Below are 22,741 nucleotides of genomic sequence, written 5' to 3' on the forward strand. Positions count from 1 at the left end.
TGCCCTGTGACACTGGGCCAATAAGTTGTGAAGGGTTTCCTTTGTATCCATCTGTGCTTCATCCTCAGCTCTGTGTGTGCAGGGGAGCGAGTGTGCAGGGAAACCTCTGTTGAGAAATCACATCCCAGAACTGAAGGTGAATGGTTAAGGACACTCAACCTCAAACTTCCCCTCCCTCAGAGTCAAATATTTACAGACAAATTTTCAAATCTCAGTTATTGGGTGTCCAACTTCAGATGCTCAAAGTAAGAGTCTGATCATTCAGAGGTGCTGTAGCTGATATGGGCTTCAGTGCAGCGGTGGGTGTTCAGAGTGGTAGATAGGTCAATTTCCTGCAATATCCTTGGCAAACAGCTGTTATGGACTCGTGATCACAGAAAAACCCTTTGGTGGGGTTTGAAGGACTCTTTACCTGCCACAGCCCTTGTTGGAGCTGGGATGATCTCTAGCAGGCTTATCAGCAGGGTTGTAGGTTCTTTTATTGTTTTTAATGTTTTCTCTGTAATGCTTTTACCTTAAGAATAAATGTACTTGCTTATTAAGAGTTTTATGGTAACTTATCACTGGGGCAATTATACTCTTTATAGCCTCTGAGAAGAGCAAAGCCAGCTTGCTTAGACAGTCAGACTTGCTGGAGAATCCACACTATAGGCACAGAATCATGCAGTCTGGATGCACCCTGGTTGGGAAGGTGAGAGTCTTGTATATCTGCCCAAAAGAGGTGATGGATGGAGAGCTGGAAGCCTGAAAGTGGGTGCCCTTGCTGGACATTGGAGGGTGAATACATGTACAGTTGCCTTGCATTCTGACACTCAGGATGCCTGAAAATCAGGCCCACGCTGTATGTCTCCTTCATGGTGAGGCAGTTCAGTGGCACACACAGATGCATGCATAGGGATAATGGCTCCAAGTAATTTAGTGAATATTCCTGACAGTGCCTGCACACTGCAGCTGGAATAATTTATCTAGCAATTACTTTTTTTTTTAAATAGAGGGAAAGAGGCAAGAAGCAATCAACTGCAGTGAATCAGGAAAAGCTTCCTGCAGTGAGATCTATGAGTTGATGAGATTATCTCCAAAAGAAAACAGTGGGCATGGCACCAGGGTCCTTAAAATAAGACTGGACGAAAAGCCCTAATATATAGTAGGGGCAAGAGTGTTATCCTGCATTGGCAGGCAGATGCCCTAGATAGTCTAGGGTGAATGAGCTTCCACTGTATCGTGCCTTGTATTGTCATTTACTCCTGTTCAAAGTGGGCGGAGAACTCACTCAAATCAGAATTCCTCACTTGCTTACATCGCTTTATACCTACTCTGCACTGCTATCAATGACTGCACAAGTTGGGAGGCAGTTGGGAAACGGCCTAAGACTCAGTATTGGACCTGGGTCCAAGCTGCAAAGTTTGGATCTGGATCCAAATTTCCCCAGTTTCTAGCTGGCAGTGAGACTGACATTCAGATCCTACATTCTAGTTTGGATTCAGCTCGTCTCAGTGTTAATGTAACACATTAGCAGCTTTATAGGATACAGTGAAACTCCTCTCATCTGAAACCCTGCCCTTATCCAATAGTAGAGTGCAGTATGCCCTCCAACATGAACTGCTTACATGAAAAATACCCCATCTGAGCAGAACTCCTTATTTATCTGAAAAAATTCCATATCCCCCATTCTATCTGAACAAATGGGATTCTATAGTGCAAATAACCTGGCTAGGCATCTACCCGTAAGCTACCAAGAAGGCACCAAAGGCTCCTTCCACCAGCCTCCAGCCTCGAGTCAAACCTAGAATGGGTTCTTTGGGGTGTCACCTCTATTGAAGAAGTCCCTGGCATGTTCAGGAACCTAGACAAGGTCCTTCCAGGCCATCTCACACACACTAGAACCATCTCTTCTCACTTACACTGGTGTGTATGTTGGAGATAACGCCAAGTACTATGATAGCGGGGCAGGAGGAGCCACAAGAGCACACAGATAAATTAGTGGAGTAAAATCAGAATAGGGGAGAGTAGAATCAGACCCATTGAGGTTTTTTACTTTTTATTTTTAGAAATACTTGGTGGCACAAGAACTCAAGCTGCCAAACAATTTTTTAAAAAATCAGCAGTGCGCGAATGATACTGCTCTCTCAATTATATGTGGAGCTTTGGATGTTTGAGCATAAACAGGCAACTCAAAGCTCCCTGCCTCACAGCCTTTAACTATCTCTAATGATAATTGCAGTGCATGCACTGCTATTTTGGGCAGCAATTACTCATCTCCTGCATGGGGAAATTTGCGTGGGTGGCAAGGTGAGGGAGGGAAAGGAGGTGCCTAGAGGAAATGATGCTCATTGCTAACTTTGAGGGTCCTTTAGGTAGATAGGGTGAACGTGCACTTAATGGAGTTTATGGCTGGTAGACAATGGCAGAGCTCCTGGTAGACAATGGCAGAGCTGTCAGCTGCACGGTTCTAGTGGTGGTTGCGGAGGGACGCCAGTCTGTGTGTGAATATGAACTTGATGGCTCCTTTTACTGACAAGATCTCGACCTGCCTATGCATCAACTTCAGTCTAACATGGCTCCTGGTCTAGGTGACATCTACAAAGGTCAATCACCAAAAGCCAACAGCTTTGATTTCTGAATTGTTATACACAGGATTGCACTATTCCAAAAGCTCTGCATAGTCCAAAAGTCATAGATGTTCTCAAGTCAGGGAAAGCTCTGACAGATCCAAAAAGCGAGAGAACCAACCTCAAGGCAGACTGTTAGAAACCAGGGCACAAACGCCTAATTGCACAGGCACCGACTTTCCAAAGTGCTGGGGCGTGCTTGACTACTGGCTCTGCCCTAGGCCCCACTCCCACTCCACCCCTTCCCACAAGGCCCCACCCCGCCCCGTCTCTTCCTGCCCCCGGTCCACCCTCAGCCCGCCTCTTCCTGCCTAGCTCCACCTCTGCCCCCTTCCCCAAGTGCACTGCATCCTTGCTCCTCCCCACTCTCTCCCAGCCTCCTGCCTGCACACCGTGAAATAGCTGATTGTGGCAGGAGGGAGGTGTGGGGAGAGAGGGGGAGGTGCTGATCCGTGGGCCTGCTGGTGGGCGGGAGGTGAGGGTGTGGGGGGAGCTGATAGGAGGGCTCCTGATGGGTACTCAGCACCCACCATTTTTCCCCTTGGGTGTTCCAGCCCCGGAGCACCCATGGAGTCATCACCTCTGCCTAACTGGGTCTAAGTTCTAAACTTAGATTTCAACAACCGAGTGCAAACTCCTCAGGCACATTACCAGCTTTAACACAGAGTCACCGACTGTCCCCTTGGGCACTCCTGTCTGTCTTGCCACCCAGGTGAGCGTATCTCTGTGATTGATGGCCCTTTGCACCAACAATCTCAGCAAGAGTCAGGTTACTTCTGATCCCAAAGGACCAGTCACTTACCCCAGGTCAAGACACTTGTAGCCAATCTGATAGTAAAGTATGTGAAGATGTATAAGAAAAGGCAATTGAAGAGTTATTTATAATCTTAAAGCAAGCCAACATAGACACTCGAATGAATTACAGTCTTAGGTTTCAAAAGGAAATATTGGCTTTTATCAGCAGCAAGCGCTGTTTGTCCTTTAGGGCTAACCCAGACTAAGCAACTTGGGATCTCTTGCTTATGCCTAGAAACACTTTGTTCCCTTCTCTAGCCCCCAAACCCACTGTGAGTCCAAGCCATATAAAGATCCTTGTTGGGGGTTTTATCCCCCTCCTGACATGGGGTCTGAGCTGCAAACTCAGCTGATGGGAGGAGTTCACTTGCATGACTCATCTTCATGGGGAGGAAAGCAGAATAACAAGATTCTTTAGTCCTTTTGTTGATGGTTTTTCAATCCAGATGTAGGGAATTTCCAGTTGTAATATCCACCCATCTGGTATCAATGGGTCTCCTCTTGAAGGAGGGGTTATAACAATTTCTATAGATGAGTAGCTTTTCACACTAATTAACGTCCCTCATCTGTATGGTGACTCATATAGTCACAGAAGCTCGCAATACAGCCACTCAAATATTACATTGCAATATGGAACACAGCTATTGCAAGTAAGATTAATGCAGGCAGCAACTCAGAAGTGTCCCTGCCTGCAGGTATATGGGATCTTGGGGAGCAATTACCACACAGGTGGGGTGCAAAATAAACTTTATTAAGAAAATGCAAAAACAGGGAAAATTTAATAGTGAGGGGTATGGGGTTTGTTAAGGTAGGCAATTGGGGAGGGAGTTCTTTTAGTATAGTATAGGGGGTTTCAATAGTGGGGTACAATACAGTGGGGTACAATACAGTTGGTAACCAACTAACACTGAAGTATAAATGTAACAGGTAGCTAACAATTTCTAGGTAAAGGGTGTGTCACAGCAGCATATAACCAACTAACAGTTATGGGTAAAATGTGTCAAATAACCAACAACTCTAGGTAAAAATGTGTCACAGTGGTGTAAATATAAAATGTGAGGTGTGTGAGAGAGAAAAAGGGTAACCAATGGGGTTTTATGCTAGACTTCAGTAATACAATTGAGGTTTGGCAGCAGTAGGAGCGGGGTGAACACGTGGGGGAAGGGATTAAAAGAGAGAGAGAGAGAGAGAGAGAGAAAGGCAGTGGTAGAGGAATGAGGTTAGGGGATGGGGGAAGAGGAGCACGTGGTGGAGCAGAAACCAAAGATAGAGGCGCTACAGAGGGAGATTTAAACTCAGGGAGACACAGAGAGCAGACAGGCTGCAAGTTTAAACAGCAGAGAGACTGCAATGAGTGACTGGGGAGCTCGGGGGGGGGATTGGGGCAGTGGGAAGACAAATTCAAATAGTAAAAACCTTATCTATCCCCTAACTTAATCAAACTTATATAAAATGACAAGCAGCTACAGAATACAACCAGGCAATGATTTTCTAAACTTATCTTAACCAACAATTAGGCAACACAACAAATATCACAGAAACTTACAAGCTCTACAATCTTAACAAACTATGACTTATTAAATTAAAACAAAACAAGACCTATGGTGCACCTTATGCTATGGGGAGGTTACAGAGGGCAGAGTGGTATGTATCCAGGACCCAGCTCCCAAGGAAGCCAAGGGATGGTGGCTACAGCGGTGGATACAGCTGAAAGCAGAGAGACCCAAGGCAAAGCCCACAGGAGCAGAGCTTAGCAGTGGCAAAGAGCCCTGTAGTTTAAGAGAGGTTTTAAGACACAGACCAAGGTTTAGCTTGAGTCTGTGTGCTGGGGAAACAGAGCCAGCAGCTAAAATAATAAAATAAAAGTATAGAAAGTTTTACAGAGGGATTCTTACCAGTCCCCAAGGCAGCAGCAAAGGCAGAAGCAGCAGCAACATCAGAAGAGGCAAGGAGGGTTCGGTACAGTCTCAATAATCAGGAGATCTCTCAGGTAGCAATTCGTTCTTCGTGGGGGCGGGGGGCGTTCAAAAAACGGGGGTACGCTCAAAAATAAAACGAGAGCAGAGAAAGGACCCCCCAGAACCCCTGGCTGATCAGACCAGGCAGCAATGCAGGAACCTTTCTGAAGTGTGTTTCAAAAATGTCTGGTTTTAAAGGCAAACTTGGGCAGTTTCCCACCAGTAATCCTGATAGGCTCCCTCTGTCACAGGGGAGGGGGCACAGGGGAAAAACTGAAGGTAAGCCCAGAGACATGCCTGGACATAGTCCTGTGCAATAGGTGACTCAAGAGCACATGAGACTATGACTCATGCCCAGGATCTTAAAACCACAATAGGCCTTGCAGCTCTGGACATTGCCTACCCTACACCAAGCCCAGGTTCAACGAGGTGATAACAGGACTAACCCTTTGAAAAGGGCAGTGGTCCCACTTAGCATGCAGCACAAGTGGCCATCCCTTTGAGAAGGGCAATGGCTCTTGTTAAACAACTTAAGGGGCCCTCCCTTTGAGAAGGGCAGTGGCCCTGGTAAACAACTTAACAGCCAGGGAAGGGCGGCCACAGGAGAACAGAAAACAAAATGGAGTCTGGGGAAACAAAATGGAATAGGGGAATAGCTGTAACGGACAAGAAGCATTCGATAGAGTCTAAACACTTTCTTATAATTCTAATACCTATTTCACCAGTGTTAACCCACAACCATCACATTTCTCATCCTGGCTCTAGCACATGATGCTGGACGTCACCAGTGAAGGATATGACTTGATGGACTTTGCATGGAAAGTAATGAACCTGTTTTTTTCCCCATGGTTCACAGGGCAGGAAGGAATTAAGTAATATAATGATGTTTCCCAAGAGAAAAGAAACAAAAACTGTTGTCTTATTTTCCCACATCTTGAACCAGTTGGCTTCGTTACAGCAGCAAACTCCTTACAGTAAGTCAGAGATCACTGTAGCTTTCTAGGAGGTAATTTCATAATTTAAAATGTGTAAAGCAATAATGGCTTCCATTACAACACTGCAGTCTGCAGTTTTAGCTGCTCCCACAAGCTATTTAGGGTCAGAACTGATCTGTACTCGGATGGGAAACTCCAGGAGGCTTCACAAAGCTGGGTTGGTGAAGTCCAAGCATTATGCTGCTTGGGAATACTCTCGATATAAAACTGAGATCCTGACCCCTTGTGGTCATGAGGGGGACATATCCCTTTTTTGCAAGATGGTGGACATTGGAGTATGTCTATACTGCAGCCACAGGGTCTGATTACTGCTCAGGTAGACATATCTGAGCTGGCTTTAATCTAGCTCGCTCAGGTCCCAAAGCAATGAACATGCGTCAACATATACTTCAATGGGGGACATACAAGCCTGCTTGAAACCCAGAGTAATTATTCACGGAGCTGGCCCGTGCTGCTGTGGATGCCCTTCTCCGCAGGGGCATGTGCAGGAATTTAACTTTCACCCCTTCTGTGAGGAGTTATGTTCTGTGTCCTCTCACTCCCCTGCTCCGGCAGGAGCTCACTCTTCCCTCACTTCCTTCTGCTCCAACTTTGGCAGGAGCTCGCTCTCCTCCCCACAGCCGTGCCCCTGGGAGGAGCTCATTCTCCCTGCCACTGCAGCCTGGGGGCTGAAGGAGTTCTGCGCCCCTGGTGACAATGTGGGGGGGGGCAGTGCCCCTGCTTACTCCACCTTACTAGCTAGATTAAAGCTAGCTTGGGTATGTCTGCTGTTGGTGCTGTCACACCCTGTGATTGCATACTATTAGGCTCAGTGTCTTGTCTGTGCCTGAGGCTCTGCTGGTGTACATTAGAACTGCCCCTGGCAGCTCTCACTTGTCTCGAGGCCAAGCAGCATGGGATCAGGAAGCCACAACCAGCTCCCTCATAGTTTGCTCTCACGGCATCTGATCAAGGCTGGGACACAGTTAAGAATCTAGCTAGTGTGCCTTGTCGCGATCTGCCCTGCACTCTGAAAGCATGTGCTGCTCTGGCTCAGGCCACAATTGGCTTGGTGCAGAGTGAAGTCCCACCTCAGCTCCCCACTTGGTTCTCCAGTTGACTTATGGGCACTCAGAACCTTTAAAATAATATTCCTCTCTTGGGGACTAATTTACTGAGTCCTCACAAAATGAACGCACACTTTTTGTTGGCCCTTCTATGCTCAAACGCATCCTTCCTCAAGATTTTCCGCTTATCCTTGTTATAGAGTGTCCAGCTCTCTTTTGATTCCCTGGCTCCCTTTGACCAGGGAAGCTCTGCCACTGCCAATCCCACTCCAGACCCCACATTTCTCTGGAAAGATCTCACGCTGGACCTCTTCCTAGCTCCAGTCCTTTCTTCCTTGGGAGTTGGGACTGAGTTGCCACAGCCCTCCTTCTTAGGGCTGTGCTTGTATCCTGGTTGCCTTCCCCAGCCCATCAGCATGCTGGTTCTTTGCATAGGAGAGACTCTCCCTGCAGGTCTCTCTTAACTGAACTAACAGCACTCCTTTACGATCCCCAGACATAACATAACGTAGTGACATGACTCAGGCACATGGTGGTGGTAAGGACCATTCCTGGTCTGGTGATCCTTCTCAGAACGACCTGTTCTTAAAGGGGCCATGCCTTGGAACAAGGTTGACCGGCCCCAGACACCTACTGCCCTTAAAGGAAGATGACGACCCTGTTACATGGTTGCATTTTTGTGAAGGATAAAGTGAATCCTCTCTGTAAAGAAAGTTGAGACAGAGACATTAGTTTCACCTTATGCTTCTGAGAAAGTCTCTGAGATCAAGGCAATACTTTTTCGTGAAAGGCCCAGTATCTTGCAATCTGAGGCATACTGTATCCAGCTCACTTTCTTTAGCCACATACAAATGATTAGGAAACAATAGCAGAAAAGTTCAAAGCCTCAGCACAAGACCTTGTGTATGTGCACAGAACAATGACTAACGAACAGTATGCACTTGGAAAGCACTAAACTATAGGCTACTGTGATGGATCACAGTTGACTTCACTGCCTCTGTTCACCGCTATTGAGGAGCCCATGTGAAAGAGAGCAAATGCTGTTGATTATAGCAGATAAGCCATCCTGGGTTAGGCTATCACAGGTTAATTTACTCAATGCTTGCTCACGCTGTGTCTAGCATGCAGTGAAGCCATAGAGTAGGTATGTGTATACAGCAGTCAGTGGTGTGATGGCAGCACCCGTAGACGTACCTGTGCTGGCTTTGATCTAGCTCACTCAAATAACAATAGTAGCGAGGCTCTGGTAGCAGGGGCTGTACAAAACCACTCAGGACCCCAGGTATGTACTTGAATGGCTAGCCCATGCTGCCACTGCTTCGCTGCTATTGTTCCTGGTGCTAGCTAGATCCGCACGTGCTGCAGTCACACCTCTGATTGCCCTGCACACATACCTCCATGAGCTATTGTTTGCACTGGTACATTGGACAGGAGGTCTGTAGAAGACAGGTAACTTGACATTTGTAGTGAAGGCATAAACTCCTGGAATGTAAATGGCCTTGGCAGGATTTCATTTTTAAAGTAATTTCAATGGATAATATCCATATTTATTTTTAAGCTTTTTATTTTTATGTATTTTAATTTTCAGAGTTGTGGGAAATTGAGTGCGGGGGATCAGACAATAATTATTTAATGATAGTAAATGCTGAGATTCAAAAAGTTAAAGCTTTCTAACCATTAAACACAAATTGTCAGCATCACATGTCAAAACATACAGACGAAATGTCCTTAAATCAAGCAGTAATATGTTCTCAAGCAGCATTTTTCTTACTTTGCCTATCTGTAAATTGTGATTATTATTGAGGGACTTTAGTTTTCATCAGTTTGTGGGTGCACAGGGAAATCCACGTTTACTTACACTTACCACTGATAATTTAATCTTTCCAACTCTAAATAGAAACTTTCTTTTTACTGCAGTGGATTTCCCAAGGCATATTTAACGCCTTTTTGAGACCAATAAATGGATGCACCTCTTAGAACCTAGCATCATGCTGAACTGAAGCATTCTTACAATGCAGATTGGCTGTGGCTGGATCTTGTATAAACTACTGTTTGCAGTACACATGGATTCCCAAGAGCATGCTATTGACTGCGTGCAGAATAAGTGGCCGCTGAAGAGATGTGTCACATCGCCATGCTGTATGGATGTTGTGTGATGCTAATTGCCATGACTGTAGGGCACAGAAGAGTCTAATTTACAAATTCATTACAGCATTCTTTCCGGGGCCTTTTTTGACTTCTCACAGATAATTGTGTGGATGATTAACGTTTCAGCTGCTCAGAAAAGAAAACATTTACAGGAGTTAATAGCACTTGATTTTAAAGGGACAGGATCATGGTCCAAAAGCAGCAGAGCATGATGGGAGTTTCATGATGACTTTTCATATTGACTAAGAAGATACATTGGAGCAAACTCCTGTAACTTTGGAGAGTCTCAGACAGTTCAGGGCAGCGGCAATAACAGACCCAGTCCTTGAGCCCAATATTTACTTTCTCTGACATGAGAAGAGGGGAGCAGATCAGGGATGGATTTGGAAATAGAGGGATTCTGGCTCTATAGCCTCCACCATGTAGTGGAGCAGAAGTGAGGAACATAGAGAGGCCCAGCTAAGACGATCTTCTGCCTTCATTCAGGTGCAGAGGGGCTAAACAGCCAGGACTGTGTTTGATAGAGATATATCTCCTTGGTTCAGGCTGGGTCGATCTAACACAGACATGAGCCTTGCTATTGGTTGAAAGCTGATTGCATGCTGAATATGCAACTATGAGCTCTTTGTACATAGGCCACTGCAGAATACAGATCTGGAAACTCCTGCTGAGATATCTGCATCGCCCAGATCCAAGAGACAGAAGGATCCCAGCCCTACTGTGAGTAGAGACCCATTACCAACAGGGAAATCCACCTGCAAATCTTCCAGGAGGGTAAGGTTACCAAAAGGACTGTAAATATGTGTGAAGGACAGGCCAAACCTCTCCCTACCAGCCTGGCCATTTGGGAGCCCCCCCACAGCCTGGTAATCCTCTTCCCCCTCAGATGCCCCTCTTCGAGTGTCTGCCTCTCCCTCGTGTCCCAGCCCACTCTGCTCCTTACTTTATCTTCCCTACTGGCAAGGTCGAAGCCTTCGGGTGACAGGGTCTGTCTTGCTTCCCAGAGCCAGCTGGTCCCCACCACTGAGAGGAGCTGCAGCTGGAGTTTCGGCAGCCAGTGAGTGAGGGCCTGGTGACATGATGCAGACTGGAACCTGGCCGCCCGGCATGCTGCATGTGGAACAATGCAGAGTGGGTCCTGGTTCCTGTCCAGACTGCAGCACACTCCCTCTCAACCAGGTTTTAAATAGTGTGGGACATTGCTCCCAGTGTGTGTGTGTGTGTGCGTGCATGGGTGTGTGAGAGAGGAGGAATGGCCCTTTCGTCACCCATCTCCAGCGCCTATGGAGTTCACTCCTTTTTGTGAGGTCTCTGATGGGAACCTGAGTGTTCTCTGGAAGCAAGAGGCCTTGGCAAGGTGATGTGTCTGAAACCAATGTAGCTGCCTGGATTCACATTGCAAAGTGCAACTGCAGCTGTAAGCAGCACTAACCCTCTGGCCAAATGCTTTTGGACTTTTTAAATAGCAAGTTGATGGGGCCGCCTGGTCGAAGTGATATGGAAATAACTATCATGACGCTCTGAGTTCAGAGGGAAGAACAGATGACTTGGTTCTCCTCTGAAGACTGCAGCTGCTTTTGTCCTCTGGATTTTAACACTGCTTATTTAAATGTAATCCAGCAAGTTTCCATTTCTCTGGGTGCTTTGCTGCTAATGCAGCAGTTACTGAGAAGGATTTATTACCCTCCAGGGGGACAACCATTAGGAATGTGTCTTAGTAAAGAGGGAACAAGAGCGCACCCCTAATCCAAGGTGCTGTCAGGGGAATGATCTCTGATCTCCATTGCTGAACAGATGTAGGCAGGAGCAGTTCACTTCCTGATAGGGTTACCAAAAAGAGGACACTGGCAGAGGGGGAGCTGAAGCGGGTATTGGGAGGTGCTGAAGGGGTGTGTGTACTGGGAGGAGGTATCCGTGCATGCTCAAGGGGGTCCCTGTGGCCTCACTGTCACAGTGGCAGGGCGGCTGGTGCAGGCCCAGGATGCAGTGCCAGCCCATCAGTCAGAGCCTCCCCGCTGACCTGTCCCCCTTCCTGGGGTGGGCAGAATCTGGCAGCTGCGGCTGCAGGGGTGGGACCAATCGGGGTGTGGAGACAGGTCTTTCCAAGCTGCAAAGTCTGTGCTGCAGAAGTCCTGCACATTTCCTCTTATTTGAAAAATCTGCCCGGACAGAGGGCAGAGGATCAGAAGAGGTTGTGTCTGGGAAAACCCAGCATATGGTAACCCTACCTCTTGAGTTGGGAGGGAATTAGACCCAGCCCTGCCCAGAGGGCCTCCTCTACCTAGCCTACCTACATCTGGTATTATACACACTTCCAAAGCACTACCCCTAAAAGGAAACGCAGCCCAGACAGAAGCCAGTGACTCAAGTAATGGAACACTCCTCCTTTTATTTCTAGGTCACTGGTTTGACTCCCACCCAGTTTGGCAGTAACTGAAAGTCATTACTGTTTGATGGCTCTTCAGTGGCCTATGTACAAAGAGCTCATAGTTGCATCTCGCTAGTATTTCATACATGTCTCCATCAGGACCCTGCTTCTATGCAACAGTTTTTCCATTCACTTCACTGCATCCACGTTTTGTAAAGTAATATAGGATCCTTTAAGCTGGAAGCCACTTTATATTCATTAATTGGGTGTTATGATTAAATCACCATTCATAGGGCAAGGCTTTAAAAGCTGGGAAAACGTCTCCAGCTGGTAACAGGTTTCTGTTTAGACTATTTAAGATCCTCTGAATATAAAAGATTTATAGAAAGGTGAAAAAAACATAAAGTAACTGGCCAAAGCTTCCCACTGTGCAGCTATCTGTCAAAAATCTGAGAGGATGTGGTTTCTCTCCTGACTTCAGCCACAGAAGCAAACGTCCATGGGAGTGAAAAATGTTTCAGTCTCTACCCACAGCTTCCAGGGCAAGGTAAATCTCAAACTGTTTGGTGGCCTTAATTTGCTGGAATTAATAACTGGAAATTACCTTCTGTGAACATGATTTGGATAAAAGGCCAAATGACATCCCAAATGTGTCTTAGCAAAAAGAATTCTGATGAGATGGCTGCAATGAATACCCTGGTAAATGTGTTTTCCGTTCAGATCCCCCTAGGATGCTGTTTGAACCTCGTTGCAAGCAAGGTTTATGATGAAAAAAAAATCTCGGGGCAAATTGCTTGCAGTCTCAGCTTGTTTGCTTGTGGGGCCTGCTGGCTAGAAGAAAGGAAATGCAGTTCAATGAGGGTGTATTTTCCAAGGAGATGTCATGCAGGGGGTTTATCAACAAGTTAAAAAACAAAGGTTCAGGACAGACTAGTGATGGCCAGGGTGAAGAAGAGAGGGCACAGGGGGGTAGTGGGTTACTGCACACATTTCTGGGTTCAGATTTTGAACATAGATCTCCAAGGAGTCAAATTAGCTTGAGTGGAGCAAAAGCTGCTCCCAGTTACACCATCACAACCACATTGACTTCACCGCTGATTATACGCTTGCAATGGAGAGCAGAATATGCCTTGCTGGACCTCCGCTCAAAGCACGACACTGACTCCCCCCTGGTTTAGTATAAGTCAGTTTGACTGATAATTTTGGCTCAGAGGGAGGGCTAGGAGAGCAGCAGTGTTACTGGCCAGCAGTGAATTGGCACATTGGGCTGCTGTTATAGCATTTGCCCCCCTGGGCTGGGGTCAAGCCTGTGTTCATAGATTTGAAGGCCAGTGCTCAGATCAGTTCCAGGAACTCCCCTTCCTTGTAGAATCTTATTTCTCTTATTTCTATACCATCTTGCGAACTTTAAAAAGAACAACTCCTCAGTTCTGGGGAGGGTTAATTGTACTTGGGAGCTGCCTGTCCCCTTTGCCAGAGACCTACCATAGCATCTCTGCAAACTGCTGCCTCTTCTCCTACCTCGCCCAGTGCGGTTCCTGACTGATGCCTTTGCAATGTCTCCACTGTAGCTGTGGAGTTGATCAAGGCTCTATTTTAAGTTAATGCATCAGGAGCTAGATTCTGTGCTGGGCCTTTTCAGAGACATAGTGGGACACCACAGGCAGGGGAGGGAGTGTGTGTGTGAGATTGGGGGGGTGAGAGAGATAGAGACAGAGAGAGTAGTTTTAAGCTATTTTGGCACAGCCTGGAGGCCAGTTCCTGGCATAAATCAGAGCAGCCTCAGAGGTTCCCTATGGCCTGTTCTTCCTCCTGCTTCTAGCCCCACCTCTGGCAGCTTCTTAAACGGGAACAGAGGGCTGCACATTCCGGCTTTGTGCAGCTCCTGCACTGGCAGAACTCTTCCCCTGGGCTGTCACAGTCTCTTTATGGTCCCTCTTTGCTGCCAGAGCATATTTTGAACTAGGGCCCCTAATCTGTCCTTCTTGCATAGTTTATAGCCAAATAGTATAGTATCCCATGGATTTTTGTCATTCCACCATGTGTCAGCAGTACTTATTACCATGTCCATATTGGCAAGAACTGTGAAGTCACAGAAGAATGTAGCACATACGCATCTCTTCATATTTCTCTTCCTGGTCTTTGAGCACCACAAGCTGTTTGTTTTCCAGAAGGTGCTGGGAGAAGAGGAGACAGCAACACAGGCAATGCCACACTAGCTATGCCTGGTGACTGAGGGTAGCTGCCCATTCCTAGCTGGTTCCTGGCAGCAATAAACATGGCACCATATGGACTTAGTTATGTCTCTACAAAGGCTTGGCTTGATTTATGGCATTCACACTAAAACTAAGGCATGGGATCATTCCCTGGGAAATGTTTCCATAATGGCAACAGCTGGCACTCTATGATGAAATGACTCTTGATGGATGTTAGACTAGCTGCTGGGTCCAGTCTCACCCCGATGCACAGAGGTTTCTCTAGAGATATAGAATTCTCTCTCCCAAAGGCCTCAGAGTGCATTGAAATAAGGATACAAAATATTTGCACATTGGATCACATGAGGTGGCGCCCCATCCTGCTCAGCAAAGCACAGGCTTACATCCTGTCAAAGTGATTTACAAACAGGGAAACTGAAGCACAGTGAGGTTGAGTGACTTGCCCAAGACCTTATTAAGAGTCTGTGGTAGGGCTGGGCTTAGAACCTAGATGTTCTGACTCTCAGTTCTTTGGTGCATGAGTTATCAATACTTATACAGATGGTGACACACCATAGTGATAATATACTTGGGTAGGTTCCAGATGAGGCAAGTTCTGCTAGTTTTGAATTATGCCATTCTTCTTCTGTGCACTCCTGACCTGACCTGGAAAGGCCTTTAGTAATGGGCCAGTCTCCATGGCTCATTCAAGCCTTTGCCTTTCTGCTGGGCCTTGCCAACACGGTGCAAGCTGGACCAGTGTTTTTGAAATGTGGACACTTGTCCGATTGGAGCCAAACAAGTGAGAGATGAAAGGCCGTGTAGTTCGTTACCAACCCCCTGATCCATCCAGTTTCTTGGCCTGTCTAGTTCTCATGCAAACACAGTATTTATGAGCCTAATCCAAAGCTCATGGAAGTCAGTGGAAAGATTCTGCAGCTCACAGTAGCATTTAGTCTGTGCTTGCTAAAGATCTAAGTATCAGGACTGAAGCCACCATTTCATTTTGCATGTGGCTTGTGCTACTGGTAATAGAAGTTGTTTCTGACAATTTATGCTTTCCTAGGAATAAACAGGGGAACACAACGGAATTACTTGGGGGTAAGACACATTAAAGGTAATTGAAGTAAAGAAATATCATTTGTTCCCAGAGAAACAGGAGGCTGAGGGAGAGTGGTGATAGAGATGGGCCCACTGTGGAACATCAGATCCGAAATCCTTCAAACTTTGGGGAAATTCAAAATTGGATTGAAAGATCATGGTTCAGCTCCTTCTTTATTGTAAGGATCAGGGCCGGCTCCAGGGGTTTTGCTGCCCCAAGCAGCCAAAAAAAATAAAAAAAAGCTGCGATAGTGATCTTCGGCAATTCAGCAGGAGGTCCTTCGCTCCTAGCAGGAGTGAGGGACCCTCCACCGAATTGCCACCGAATATCTTAAAGTGCCACCCTGCTCTGGACTTGCCGCCCCAAGCACCTGCTTGATAAGCTGGTGCCTGGAGCTGGCCCTGGTAAGCATCCAAGCCAGAACATCAGGGCCACACCCACTCAAGCTTTGTGGACATTCAGATCTGGAATCAGACCTAATGCAAGTGTCACAGTTTGGTTCAGTCTTGAGTGGAAGAAAAAAGTTGAGATTAAAATCAAGTGACAAGAGTTGGGCAGTGAATTTTGAGCTGATTTAGACTGTAAGCTTCTCTGGGCAGGGATTTCTGTCTCTGTCTTGTACTCTGGGTGCTTAACAGTTATTTGTATCAATAATAAATAATGCATTGTATTCCAGTAAGGACGGGGAAGGAAAAGAAAAGATTTCCCATTTCCCCAAACCTAAACAGAGGACACAAACACAAAACCCAAGAATCTACCACAGGTGCAGGTTCCTTTTAAAATAGGTTGGGCCAAACCAAAACCCGAATCCGAACCCCTCTAAAGTTTGGATAGGGAAGTTTTGATGCTCAGGTTCTTGTTTAAAGTAAATAAGACATACTTGATCCCCTCCAACTGTGTGAGTAGCCAGTGCCTAAGCAGGGCTGGCAGTTTCTAATTGCTCACAGACACCAATGAATCAGTCTTTCCAAACAAATAAGACACACATTTCCTTTTGCTTTCTAACAAATCCCTGGAGGACGCAGCTCGGCATTTGCCTCTAATTATGCTTTGTTGGGATCCACCCACCCTGAATGGTGCCTCTCCTTCCTTCCAATTTATTGCTTGGTTCAACAGTGTAAATAATTTGTCTCCTTCAAGCCCTAACTCTTTGGTCACAGAACATTCTACATGTGAAATCACAAGCAACGCTCAGCATGCAGCTCACATTGTGTCCAGGCGCTGCAATAGTCCAGCACAGAATCCAGCTAAGAGTGACTGGCAAGTATTCAGAGCAGAAGCAAGTACTGCACTTGGCTTGCCCCTAAGTATTCCAGCTCCAAAAGGGGCCACTGGTTGGCTTTCATGATGGAAACTGGCATGCTTGCTCCCGCTGATGGGTCATTAATAAGGCTACGATTTTGGCATGGGTATTTTTATTAAAAGTCACAGACAGGATGCGGGCAATAAACAATAAATCATGGAAATGAAGCCCAAAGACCTGCCATGAGGGGCTGAATTATTGGAATTTTGAAGACGTTAAAGGGGTCTTGTAAAATCACGGAATCCGTGACTTCTGTGACAGAGTCGTAGCTTTAATCATTAACCTACTGCTTTTCTTGTTCAGAGCAGTCTCTTCTATGTCTATATTCAGCATAACCTTATCACAGACATCCCCAGGCTTTGTGCTTTGGGCAGGGACACTCTGATGCCTTCCCTCCTAACTTCAGGCAGTACCAGCTGGCATGTCAGGTCTCATACTAAAATATGAGCGAGTCTCATCCGTGAAGTCCCAAGCCATTAAAGATCTTTAAGATTTCAGTTGACATACCGGAGGAGATGTCATATGCCTTTCTCATGCCCAAACGGCTTCAGTGCCAGGTCTGTCTATTTCTTTCATGATGGTTCTATTTTCCTGTCCATACCCTGCTAGCTACTGTGAAAGCCAATGATGTGCAGTCAGTATCTTATCAAAGGGATCTCACTAAAGAATACATCTTAGGTTACATCCAGACTGGGAAAATATGTAGAGTTGTGTAACAAGGTCTTACGCAGTCCAGCATCAGATCCTGCATCACCTCAGTTCTCCCTTCTTGGGCTTCCTAATGTCACGTGAGTCAAATATCACCTTTTCGGGGTGGGGTGTGGTGGAGAAGGGGGATGCTTATTTACTTCAAATGTAAACTCAAATCAAAACAAGTCTCTCAAATTCTATAGTTCTCCTTCCTGGAGTGACCAGTTCTCCAATAAAAAAAGAGTTTCCAGGAAGCAAAGAATTCCAATATTTAACTTTATTAAAATATTTGATAAAAGAATAAAAGAAAATGAAATGGAAAATAGGTCGATTTTGAACCCTACAAAACAGAAACAGATGCAAACTATTTTTTGTGCATGTGATATTGTGGTCCCATTTGCAATCACTTGAAAAAATCAGCTATTTTAAAAAACTTGTCAGCTAACATGTTTGAACTAAAACATTTTTAAATCCTAGTGTAGACAGAGCAAGTCATAGTTAAACACATTAGTTGGTCATGGTCAGCGCTAGGTACCCCACTGTTCTTAATGGGAGCTGCTGAGTGCTGAGCTCCTTTGAAAATCTGGGGTGAAATCCAGCGCCTACTGACTTCAGTCACAAAACTCCCATTGGCTTCAATGGAACCAAGATTTCACCTACAGTGAAGCACTGGGCAGAGGTTACACCACAAATCGTGTGCCTACATGCCCTGGTCTACACTACGTTTAAGTTGATGTAAGGCTGCTTGCATCGACCTAACTCTGTAAGTGTCTACACTAAAATGCAACTCCCACTGATGTAACTCACCCACTACACCGACTTAATAACTCCACCTCCACAAGGGGCATAGCGCTTAAGTCAATGTACTTAGGTTGATGTGGTGTCAGTGTAGAAACTGGGTTGCTCACTTCAACTGTTGCTGCCTTTCAGAAGCCGCCCCACAATGCCCCACACCTACAGTTAAATCAGTGCAAGCACTGCTGGTGAGGATACTTACCACTGATGCAAGGAGCATAGAGCGGACTTGCAAATACAGGGTTAATTCCTGAGGTGGCTGTACATCAATGTAACTAAGGTCGACTTAATTTTGCAGTGTAGACTTGCCCTTAGTGCAAATTGCTCAGCAAGTGCTGTATATTTTGCCTTCTTGGTTTTTTTTTCTTGGTAGATGCATTATCTTTCAACCCCAGGCCCATGGGCATTTGAGAACGCTGGCAGGGTAAGGGTCTGCTGTGCCATGCTGCTGCCCAGAAGCTACTCCAGACATAAATAAAGGCCACAAAGTCAAATGGGGAAAACGTACTGGCTGTGATCCTGAGTCAGGCGAGGAAGTGACTGGATGGAATGGAGCTGAAAAATAAACTATTATCTGTGCTGCACTTTGAGAGCGGATAGCAAGTAAATCCATTCCAAGCTGTTTTCATCTGGCAGCCAGCATTCAAGGGCTTTACACTTCATTGCGGAGGGAAGCACTGCTTAATTTTATGCATTGTCCTTGTGTCTGGCAGAAAATCCCTCTCATAAGGAACATGCCTTCCAGTGCAGGGCTGCGGGCAGGTGCTGAGAAAGTGGGATCCTGGGGACAGGACACATTTGCTTGGCTAGACAAGTTTTTTTCCCGTTGTGTTTGACTTGGTTTCTTCTGATGTGGAGGTGGGAGGGTGGGGGAGGGGGAAAGTGGAGGGTGCAGCTCATATGGACAAACTTGTGGAAGTAAATGCAGCAAGGTGACTGTAGCTCATATTCAATATCTGACTTCCTTTCAGTCATGCCCAGTGATGCCCAAACTTTGTGCTGATTGCATGGTGACTTGAGACAGATTTCATGCTCTCGCTTGCACCCTCCAGCACATTTTCTATTTTCACTCAGGGCTTTGGCCTGCTCAGTGCTGGTGCACGCAGAAGCACAAGATAAACTGTGATGAGCAGGACAGTGCATGCGAGGTCACGCTGTATAGCAGATGCCATTTTGTTCTAGGGCCAGACATAGACTCATAGAATATCAGGGTTGGAAGAGACCTCAGGAGATCATCTAGTCCAACCACCTGCTCAAAGCAGGACCAATTCCCAACTAAATCACCCCAGCCAGTGCTTTGTCAAGCCTGACCTTAAAAACCTCTAAGGAAGGAGATTCCACCACCTTCCTAGGTAACCCATTCCAGAATCACCCCATGGGCGGAGTTGGTCCTGACAGGGCCGGCACTTCTATTTAGGCGACCTAGGCGGTTGCCTAGGGCATCAGGATTTGGGAGGGTGGCATTTTGCCTCCCTCGGCGGCAACTCAGCGGCGGGGGGTCCTGCCACGCTCTGGGTCATCGTCGGCAATTCTGCAGCGGGTCCTTCACTCGCTCTGGGACCTGCTGCCGAAGTGCCCCGAAGACTGGGAGCGCGGAAAGACCCCCCCGCCACAGAATTGCCGCCAACGACTGGAAGCGTGGAAGGCCCCAGCCTAGGGCGCCAAAAACCCTAGCTCCTCTTCTGGGTCCTGAGGCAGGCCATGCATGACACCGATGGACAACACAGCAATCCTACACACCTTCTCTGCATGCAGTGCTTCAGGCATAAGTCCTTGTCTCCTCAGACAGGCTCATTCTCTGTCTAGCTCCTGCCCCTTTTCTATCCTCAGCTCTTGACAGTAATGAAGTGAGACCACAAAGGGATTGAAAATGCAACTCACTACAGAGTATATGTCCAGTACTGAGCCTTATTGACATCCATCCACACCCTCTGCTCTAATCTACACTGTGGGTCCCTGCTGCATGGAGCACATCGGATTTCCAGGTCAAGGCCTTCATGTTATCACAGACTTTTCTTTTAATCATACATCAGCAGCCAGTTTTTGGAAATAGTTTAAATGTAATACTTTGAGAATTAAAAAAAACCCACTGAGAGATTAGAACAATGGGGAGACCAGCAGTGCTGAGTAAATGCAACAAGAGGAGGAAGCAGGCCACTGCAAGATCTTGTCTAAATCTGTCATTTCCAGCAGAGGGTGCCCAAGCTAATCATTAATTTATGCCTAGATCTGTGCTGCTGTCCTTGGTTGATGCTGGTGGCCTAAAAAGAAAGCTCAAACAGTGGCTGCAAAAACACCACAGGGCGTAGAGTAAAACTAATGAATGGTGCTGGCTATTTCTATGAACAGATATTTTGGGGCAGATTCTTATCCAAGGTATAGTGATGTGAATCCAGAGCAATTCTATTGACCTCCTTGGGCTTACTCCAGATCTATACCGGAGTAACTGAGATCAGAATAAGGCCTTTAGAATCCGTAGAACAAATTTGGGGACTGAAATACGGTGACCTTGACAATGTGCACTACTTTCTCATTTTACAGCAACATTATCATGGTTTGTGTAGGACAGTATAATTCTTTCACAATGCATTTACAGGGTAATTCCCCTCTAACTACAGAGCAGTTGCATCGTTATGCACTGGTCCGATATGAATGTTTGTGTCCCGTATAATCAGCTGCAAGCACTTAGTTACAAGTCACGAACACATTTCCTTTACACTTACAATAGATGCTGAATACTTAGGCCCAGATCCATTAAGATATTTAGGCTCCTAACTTCCCCTGAATTCAGCGAGTTAGGAGCCTAAATACCGTTGTTGATCTGGGTCTTAATGACAAGCTAAAGTATGTACTCTGCTGTGCTGTAGTCAGGTATTTATTGTCATGTATTGTGACAAAGATCTGTCTTTGTCTCCGTGGGTCCTGCATTTTCTGACAGATTTCGCTAGCCTCAGAAGCTCACTGTGACCCTTCACTTAACCCTTCTCTCTCTAGAGACAAGGGTCACAGTCCACTGAGCCATTTTCATCATAAGCCAGCGAGGGAGACAAGGAGAAACTACCCTCCTTTGCAAGTCTCTGTTGTCTACCAGTCTCAGTGGTTAATCAGGAGGGCAAAGGGTGGGGGGGAGCCCAGGCCCACCCTCTACTCCGAGCTCCAGCTCAGGGACCCTAATAATATCAGCTATGGTAGCTGATCTTTTAGGAACAGGACACATGCAATTCCTGGGCCACTTCCCCACAGCAGCCCCCACTTCCTCAAGCTCCACTTCACCAGGGGTGAAAGCAGAAATAAGGACTTACTGGTACGGGGCTGGGTTGGGGCCAGCTCTGGCCCCCAGAAGGGGCAGGGCCCTGGGCAGAAGTGGCAGGGATGCAGGTGTCAGAGCCAGCCCCAGCAACTACCCTTTCCTTCCCCCACAGGGTAGCGGCAGCAACTGGGGGCTCTGGCAGTAGTTTAAAGGTCTCCTGCCCTTTAAACCACTGCCGGAGCCCCTGGCTGCCGCTGCTATCCCAGGGATCTGGCAGCAGGGCTCTGTGGGCTATTTAAAGGGCCCGGGGCAATAGAGGCAGTGGGAGCTCCGGCCCTTTAAATAACCCCCGGAGCCCTGCTGCTGCTGACCCAGGGCTCCGGTTGCAGGGCTCTGGCAGCAATTTAAAGGGCCACTGCTGGGAGCTCCAAGCCCTTTAAATTGCTGGGTGTACATGTCAGGAACTGTGAGAAGTTGCGCTGTTGGAGTGGCTGAGCTGTACACATCATATCAGGCACAAGGAAGGAGGCCCTGAGGTAACGGTGAAGTGCAAAGGTAAAAGTAAGCTGATACTCCCCAGTACGGTGTACCTGCAAGAGCCAGTGCACGATACCGGGGTGGCCCAGCTTCCCCAGACAGCAATTTAAAGGGCCTGGGCCTCCCAGCAGTTGCCCTTTAAATTGCTGACCAATCACATAATGGTATTTGTCATCAGCAGTGAAGACCAGAGTCTGTGGGCATTACCTTTGGTCACATATGTAATTAATCAGAGATGGGTCTGAACAAAACCTCCAAAGCCAAGCAACCCCAAACTTTGGGAAACTCAGATCTGAATCTGTTTCTGGTACAGAACTTGGCACCTGGCTCTGTTTCGGACACTGCCACAGCCCCAAACACGACCGTTCCCAGATGTATTTTAGGATTTTGGCTCAGGCCTATCTCTAAAACTGTCAGTTGACTTGTAGGAGGACTATGTCACATTACTCTAACTTGTATGCTGCTCTGGTCAGCACTATGGGATGAGGATGCTGGAAGATACATCCATTGCATCTTCAATCCTGACACCCAGAGCAGGAATCCATGGGGCAGTGTGTGTGTGTGTGAAGTAGCAGCCTGACTCTCTGGCTAGTGGGCATTGCTTATTCTCTTTAGTTATATCCTCTAGAAAGTGAATGTTGTCAATACACATTTAACTATTCACATTGTAGCTATTCACATTGACTCAAATGGCACTATTCAAAGTGCATAAATTAAGCGCATGGATACATCTTTGTAGGATCAAGATCTTAGCATCAGATTTACCAGAGTGTGTGATTAGCAAAACAAAACAAAACAAAAAAAAATCAATGAAAAGTTCTTGAATCCAGGTCGGATCTTAAAAAACGCTGAGAAGTGCCAGATACTTAGCATCTGTGAAAATCAAGCCCTAAGTGTCTGTTCCCCATCGTTTTGTTTCTCTGTATTTCTGTTCCTATGTTGGTTCAACT

This window comes from Gopherus flavomarginatus, chromosome 12 (assembly GCF_025201925.1).
Source record: "Gopherus flavomarginatus isolate rGopFla2 chromosome 12, rGopFla2.mat.asm, whole genome shotgun sequence".
Taxonomy (NCBI): domain Eukaryota; kingdom Metazoa; phylum Chordata; order Testudines; family Testudinidae; genus Gopherus; species Gopherus flavomarginatus.